The 8,296-nt window shown below is 42.4% G+C and overlaps 1 protein-coding gene across 2 annotated transcripts in view; it reads right to left on the bottom strand.

Annotated features, from left to right (window-relative positions):
* Nucleotides 1-7,303: 7,303 nt before the first annotated feature.
* Nucleotides 7,304-8,296, bottom strand: part of LOC117394341 (coiled-coil domain-containing protein 178) — a 102,752-nt gene continuing 101,759 nt past the window's right edge. For both annotated transcript variants that reach the window (XM_059016258.1, XM_033992498.3), the window contains exon 21: nucleotides 7,304-8,296. This exon is cut by the window's right edge and continues 879 nt beyond it. The gene's annotated coding sequence lies outside the window, so the exon portion shown is untranslated.

Raw genomic sequence — 8,296 nt, 5'->3', positions numbered from 1 at the left:
GGGGAGATAGAGAGGAGACAATAACAATTGCTAAAACGTGCTGAATTAGCCAGCACGACACTTACTTGTTTGTCTGTCTGGTTTGTTTGGCCCTTGTGCCCGTTTGTTTTGTGTGTTTTGTTCATTGTTCAATGTTCATTCATTTTGTGTTTTGAATTATTATTTAATAAAGAAACCGAGCACCTTCAGGTCTCGGTTTTAACCCGCAGCTGCTGTGTATTTGTGTCTTCTTCCGGGTGTGACGTCACCACTGCAGCCATCCTGCCACACGTGCTCATTACACTTTTTAGTAACCATAGGTTAACCACTAGTCGACTAACACTGGAAAATGTTAGGTTGTGCTATTTCACTTAGTGCAGTGTACAGTATACAGTACCAAACAGAGGTAAGACTTGACCTTTCAATATACAAAATCACATGTTTTTACAATACAATGTAAATAATTGAAAAGGAAATAGTACGGTTCCAATATTTCTTCCAAATCCATTGTGTTGCTAGTAGGGTTGCCACCCGTTCTGGTTTTGCCTGGATTGTTCTCTTTTTGAGGCAGCTGTCCCAGGAAATCTGTAGGACTTCCCGGGACATTAAATGTCAAAGTATATGATTTATTTATTTATTTATTTATTTTTGTATGAAATGACTCTGGTGTCCCAGTTTTTTGTAAGTCAGAGGTGGGAACCCTAGTTGCTAATACTGGTAATGTTATGGTCTATTAATCACTGGTTCTATTTTCTACAAGCTAATACATTACAGTACAGTACAGTACAATTAATGGCATTGAAATGCTTTACGTTTAGCTATAAAAATAAGATTTCTGAAGATCTTACTAAAAAAACACTTACCTTCTGGGGACTAGCATATTAGGTTAGCAGATAAGGTGTCAAAAAAGGGGGGCTTTTTTAAGGAGTTTGGCCACTGGCTACAACATACATTAAAAGTTATTTTTCTACATCAAGATTGTGATTTTGTAAACATTTATTTAGACAGCAATGTGGCATACAAAAGATTAGAAAGTGTCCAAAAATGTTCCAAAACTACCAATAGTCATCCTGTTTTCATCAAAACTGGAATGCATGCTTGATCCAATTTACCAGACACCACAATCTGATATCACTGAATGCCTTATTTGTGATAACAGTGCTATTTTCTACACACAAAACAGTATTTTTTTATTAATTGGGAGGAATTCATGTTTTATATTCACAGATGTTAAACAAAGTGATAGGATGACCCATTTCTACAATTTCTACAAAAACTGTCACAGTACAACAAGCTTATCTGGATCAAGAGAAATACAACTTTTCAAATGATGTTGCAGCTGTGTGGCCAAAGGGTACATTAAGTCACCCTAAGCCATGCATCATCTGCTAAACTCTATTAGAAACTACTTGATGCAGTAAGCTGGCGAATCACATCAGGGTTCTCTCCTACACCTCCTATTGGACCATCAGCTTTGTATCATACATTTAGAAATCACAAACAAAAAAATGATATGATATTAAAAGTAATTGCTGCTCTTTTAATTATTATGAGGGGGTTTTATTAGACACACAAAAGCATATGTTGAAAAAAGCAGTATTCAACTCAAATGTAAATTAACACAGCTATTTTGGTTTAATGAACAGAACTATCTATTCTGGACAAACACAAAAACTTTAGGTTATTATCATAATTTCTGCTAAGAAATAAATAATAATAATAATAATAATAATAATAATAATAATAATAATAATAATAATAATAACCATTAACTAATAAAGACCCCGGAACCTGAATATTATATACCAAAACTACTCAGCTGAGCCTGTGACGCAGTCATGCCCGCCCACGAAAGACTACGTGCACAGATCTCAGCAGCATTTTTCCTTCAAGCCTGCTGCAATCATGGAAGCAGTGACCAGGGTTATGATAATAACCTAACGTTCCCTTTCAAGTACGAAATGTAACCATCACCTGAGGATCCACAACATTAAGTCTGTAGAACCTGATAAGGTTATGGAGAGTAGCTCCCCACACCACTGCATTGCAAATGTCCTTGATGGACCAGAGGGGACAGTGGACTGATTCCTGGGAGGCAAAGAGATCTATCTCTGTTCTCCCAAACCTCCCCCAAAATGATGCTTACCACCTCGGAGTGAGCCTTCACTCTGAGACACTGGGAACTATCCTTGAAAGTTTATCTCGTACTTCCCACAGCGAGAGGAGATTTTCATGTGCCCAGAGCAAAAGCTTGCGGGCGACGCAATGGAGACCTGAGGCCACCCTGGTGGTTGATGTAAGCCGCCACTGTTGTGTTGCCTGTACCCCTCGAACCTTAATGTGGAGACCCTGCCAAGGAAGGTTCTGTTTTCCCTGTCCATGAAGAGAGTGCCTTTAGACAGTGATGAGACACTGTCAACAGGAAGTCGTTGTTCAATGCGGGCTAAAAATAACCTGCTATTGAACCATGCCTGCAGAGGGCATATGTGGGAACATCACTACCATGAGTGCTCTGTTGAGCTGAAAGAGCTCCAAACAGGCGTCTATTCTCTGCACTCTGCCGTCCGACAGACTGGACTGCATGGACCTGGAGTCCAAGCACACTCCTAGACATGAGGCTGTCTGAGAAGGCATGAGCTGGCTCTTCACATAATTAACCGCAAGAACCAACCGTTGAAGGTGGCCGGTGACCAATTCTGTGTAGGCCTGTGCTGGAGACTTGGCACAAATTAGCCTGTTGTTCAGATAATTGAGCACTCGGATTACCTCTGAGTCTCAATGGGGCCAGGACAGTTTCCATGCACTTTGAGAAGGCACAGGGAGCTAGGGAGAGGGATGTGGAAATAGGCGTCTTTGAGGTCCCTTGTTGAACTGACTGGCCTGATTGACTGCAACAACTGTTGCACTGTCAACATTTTAAACCTCCTTTGACTTCAACAGGTTGACCTGTCGGAGGCTGAGGATCGCCATCCTGCTTGGGCACTAGGAAGTACCTGGAGTAGGACCCTGCCTCCAACTGGAGGGGGTCTATGCACAAAGCCTGTTTTTGCAGCAGAGCTGCTACCTGAGACACCACACGGCGTCCTGTGGGTTCGAGGCTGATGTTACGCCAGCAGAGGTGCTTTTTCCATGTCAGGCACGTGGGCCTGGGAAAGCCAAAGCTGCCTACGTGCAGCTGTCAGTGCAGTCAGGTTACTGCCTGCAGCCTGCCCATTCTTTGACACACGGAGCAGGTTCTTATTAACCAGGCGCAGCTCATCCAGCTGTTGTGGTGAGGGTCTGTGGCTGTCAGAGAGGGACCTCAGAAAATAGGTCTGGTAGGTTACCAGAATACTATTATAGATGCCCAGCCGTGCGTGGAACACATTGGCTGAATAGGCACGATTGAGGATCAACTCTGAGAACCAGCACTGCTTGTTGGGGCAGATAGCATCCTTGGACAGGCGTGCCAAATTAGGCGCTTGTACCAAAGCGGCAATTGAAGCCTCCACTGGCGGAAGGGTGTCCATCGAATGGGAAACAGCAGGAGCTGCAGCCGGGTGACCCCCATGATGACTAGATCTCAAATAGAAAATCTGGGTGCACTTGGGGGTAAGCTCATCAACAAAGATGGACTGCCATGTCCCACCTTCTGTAGGTCAGGGCACTTGCAAGACTGCAATGGCCCAGACGGGAACACCAGCTCCTGTTCGCCCATCTCCTCAGAGGCGGTGATGGACAGCATGTCATCCTGTTTCTAATCTGCTCTTGTAGCCCCTTGGGGCCCCAAGGGGACATGTGGGGCAGGCCGTGCCAAACGTTCATGCAGTAATTCTGCAAGCACCGGTCCTTGGTGGAAAATAGCTGCCCAGAGCTTCTCCATTTGCTCTGAGTCTGCCGATCACTTGGAATGGCCAGGTGGCTGTGTGATCCAGAGGTTAAAGAAAAGGGCTTGTAACCAGGAGGTCCCCGGTTCAAATCCCACCTCAGCCACTCACTCATTGTGTGACCCTGAGCAAGTCACTTAACCTCCTTGTGCTCCATCTTTCGGCTGAGACGTAGTTGTAAGTGACTCTGCAGCTGATGCATAGTTCACACACCCTAGTCTCTGTAAGTCGCCTTGGATAAAGGCGTCTGCTAAATAAACTAATATTAATGGCAACTCTTCTTCTCCTTCCTAGGGGGAGGAGAAGGAGAGACACAGGAGGATGAGGAAGATTGTGAATACGGCTTCCTGCATGGGCTACTTTAACAGGTGTGTTGTCCAATCTCCCTTGGCATGGAGCCATTGGGCGAGGACGCAGCCACCTCTCTACCATTAGGGAGTGGTTAACATGTAGAAAACAGAAACTGATAAGAGGAGAAACTTCAAAATGGAACGAGGTAACCAGTGGAGTACCACAGGGATCAGTATTAGGGGCTCTGCTCTTCCTAATCTACATTAATGACTTAGATTCTGGTATAGTAAGCAAACTTGTTAAATTTGCAGACGACACAAAAATAGGAGGAGTGGCAAACACCTTTGCAGCAGCAAAAGTCATTCAACATTATCAACACAGCATTCAGAACTAGACAGACACATGGCAAATGACATTTGAACCTTTTATTTTATTTTTGTGTTTAAATAAACATGTGCCATCGCGCCTTTGCATCAGTACCTGCCTGCTTGTCTGTGTGTCTCTCTGGCCTGACATCACCACTTCAGCCTTCCTTGTCACAACAATGCTTTAGTAAGACCTCATCTAGAATATTGTGTTCAATTCTGGTCACCTAGCTATGAAAAGGATATTGCTGCTCTAGAAAGAGTGCAAAGAAGAGCGACCAGAATTATTCTGGATTTAAAAGGCATGTCATATGCAGACAGGCGAAAAGAACTGAATCTATTCAGTCTTGAACTAAGAAGACTACGCAGTGATCTGATTTAAGCATTCAAAGTTCTAAAAGGTATTTACAATGTCAACCCAGGGGACTTTTTCGACCTGAAAAAAACAGAAGGACCAAGGGTCACAAATGGAGATTAGATAAAGGGGCATTCTGGAACCAATTCCCAAGTAATAATGTTGAAGCTGACACCCTGGAATCCTTCACGAAGCTGCTTGATGAGATTCTGGGATCAATAAGCTACTAACAACCAAAGGAGCAAGATGGGCTGAATGGCCTCCTCTCGTTTGTAAACTTTCTTATGTTCTTACCAGATGGTGATGGCAAAGAGCTGTGCTGGTGTAAGGGATGCAGAGCGCTCTGTAGAGCCATGTGTGCTTGGAGAAAGATACACAAAACTCACAGAAACTGCAGTTAGTCAGTGCCTCCTTGGCGTGCTCTGGACCCGGCAGGAAGAGTATTTGCCATGCTTGTCTTCAACAGTAGCAATGCAGTGTACAGTAAGCAATGTACAAGTGCTTCCTCAGTCTGTTTATAGACAGCAACGGGGCGGGACAAGGCCAGGATGGTACCGGGTCGGTTCGGTACCGGTTCAGTGACTTTATCACCGGGTCGGAACTGTGACGGTACCAGGTCGGTACGGTGTGGCACCGGGTCGGAATCGGATCAGTTTCGGTGACTGTAACACTTGTTCGGTACGGTACAGTACTGGGTCAGAACCGGGAGGGTACCGTGTCGGAACCGGGATGGTACTGGGTCGGTTCAGTGACTTTTGCTCCGGGTCGGTATGATACAGTACCAGTGCGGTAACCTGGGCCCCAGTTCCGTACGGTACAGTACCGGGTCGGGAACGGAGCGGGTTGGTGACCTCAGTACTTATCTGATACCAGGTTTCCTTGTCAGGTCAGTCTTGAAAGGAAAATTGTGCTGCGATCTGTGCGCGCAGTCCTTTTGTACCCTTGGGTGCGGGCATGACTGCGTCATAGGCTCGGCCGAGCAGCTTTGGTATATAATATTCAGGTTTAGGAAGTAAACACCAATTAGGTAATGGTTACATTTTGTACTTGAAAGGGAAACAACAACTCTGTAACACTTTTGTAAATCCTGTGCCATATTTTAACTGGGTTTTCATTTCTGATAGTTACTTTCTTTTATGGCTAGCTAGCATGATAATAAATGCATGACTTGGAACCATTTTCAGTTAATTAGAGTCAATCAATCCAAACTTTGCTTACTTACTGGTGTGAAACAGGAGTGTAATGAGCAGAAATAAGCAAGATGATTGTGAAACACAAGTTACATTTTATTTTAAAAAAGAGACTACCATTATCCTATTTTTTTATTGATGTTGGTAGCTGTTGAATTATTGTAAATGTGAACTCAACCATTTTGATAACATATTTTTGTGACTCTGTGCTGGTTTGTACAGAACAGGAAGCTTACACATAATCAAGCTTCCCAGTCTACACTAGTAAACATGCTAACCTACTGTAAAGTTGTTTTGCAATCTGTTTCTTATGATTATCAATATATCTCACTTCGTAGGTTTTTATTTTTTCTCTTTGTCTACGTATTTACAACAATGCTTCTTTGGTTAATTTCAACTATTCACTTATGTTGACTAGGCCTCTAATATGTACAGCTATGGCCAAAAGTTTTGAATCACCTAGAATTTAGGATTGAAACATATATATATATATATATGATCATGATTTAGATATTTTATTTAACATCATGTAATCAAAGAAACTACAAAATGAAATGTCAGTTTTTTGTTAAGTATATGGAAAACTACAAAGCAGTGTGAAATTCATTCGACTTTAGTCAGCAAAATTTGTTAATTCTATAGGGTGAAAACTTTTGGCTGTATGTTTCTTAACATCTTGTTGGCTCATTGGCTTTGCTTTACATAAGGAGGATGTGTGGTCCAGTGGTTAAAGAAAAGACCTTGTAACCAGGAGGTCCCCTGTTCAAATCCTGGCTCACTCACTAGCTCATTGTGTGATCCTGAGCAAGTCCCTTAGCCTCTTTGTGTTCTGTCTTTCTGGTGAGACGTTGTTGTAAGTGACTCTGCAGCTGATGCGTAGTTCACACACCCCAGTCTCTGTAAGTTACCTTGGATAAAGGCGTCTGCTAAATAATACAGCTTGAGAGGTAGACTTTTAGGCAAATATTTAGCTTTTTTCTGGTTATTATTAGTGTACAAAACATTAAAGTATAAACAAGCAAACCAAAAACAGACCAATGCATCAAATGTATCAGTGGATGTTAGCAATTATATTAATATGATCGGAGCATTGTTAAAGAAGCCACGTGGTTTACATTCAGTGGAGTTACAAGACTGCAGATGGAGCTGAATACATCATTCTTGCCCCTGCAAAGTTCTCTGTTTATATGCTTGTCACAAAGACGGCCAGAGTGGGTTGCGTCAGACCAGAAAGGAATTCAAACACAGAGACGGTGGTTGTGATGAGCTGAGTGCAATGGCTGCACTCAGCGTTTAATAACAAAATAAAAGGTTTAAAACACAAAAAACACTGGACACGGCACTTGCGCCAAAATAAACAGACATACAAAACGGACTAACACTAAACAAACGGTGCACGGACAGACAAACAAACACGGTGAGAACAAACACTTATATTTACGATCTTTCTATTTACTTTACTTTTACTCCTCTCTCTCTCACCCGTTCTCCTCTTCCGAACACCCAACCCTGACTGACTAAAAATGTGCCTATTTATACTGTTGTGCTGGGATTCAATTACTAATTAATTATTCACTTGAATCCCAGCACGTGAATTAATTCTGTGCAACCCCGTGCTCACATATTACATTTAACCAGCACGTGAAGTGATTTGTGCCCTCCTCGTGCCTAAATACAAATCTACACTTTTTAAATACACGTGAAACACAGACCCGTTTATATCCCGTGTACCAATGACTATACACCAACATTAACATACGCACGCATACATACATACACAGAACACACAAATGCACACAGGGGCGGGGCACTTTGCCACAATGCTCTATTCAGCTTTACCTGTATTATGCTATCTTATTAAAATGACAGCAAGCTTCACTAGAAAGATGTGTGACTAAGCTCCTCATTTTTTCAAAACAACAACAAAAAAACTCTATGGTCAACAGATCACTAATTCTACCTTTTCAACGCCAACCTTTTGTCTACAGTACTTTATATTACCTGCATGTTTTAATGGATGCTATCTTTGTTCTGTTATGGTTATGTACACTGTGTAGTGTCACTGTATGTACAGTATGCAACTGATATCAAAATGACACCTCTGTAAATGAGATGTACCACAGTGTATTTATGCTGCAAAAATAAAATATAAATAATGCTTGACTAGCTGCTTTTTAAATAATAACCAGTGTGGATGCTGCTCTCCTATTAATGCTCAACAGAGATTGCAATTAAGTGGCACATCGTTTC

This window comes from Acipenser ruthenus, chromosome 3 (assembly GCF_902713425.1).
Source record: "Acipenser ruthenus chromosome 3, fAciRut3.2 maternal haplotype, whole genome shotgun sequence".
Classification (NCBI taxonomy): domain Eukaryota; kingdom Metazoa; phylum Chordata; class Actinopteri; order Acipenseriformes; family Acipenseridae; genus Acipenser; species Acipenser ruthenus.
This window is presented reverse-complemented; position numbering and strand designations above follow the sequence as displayed.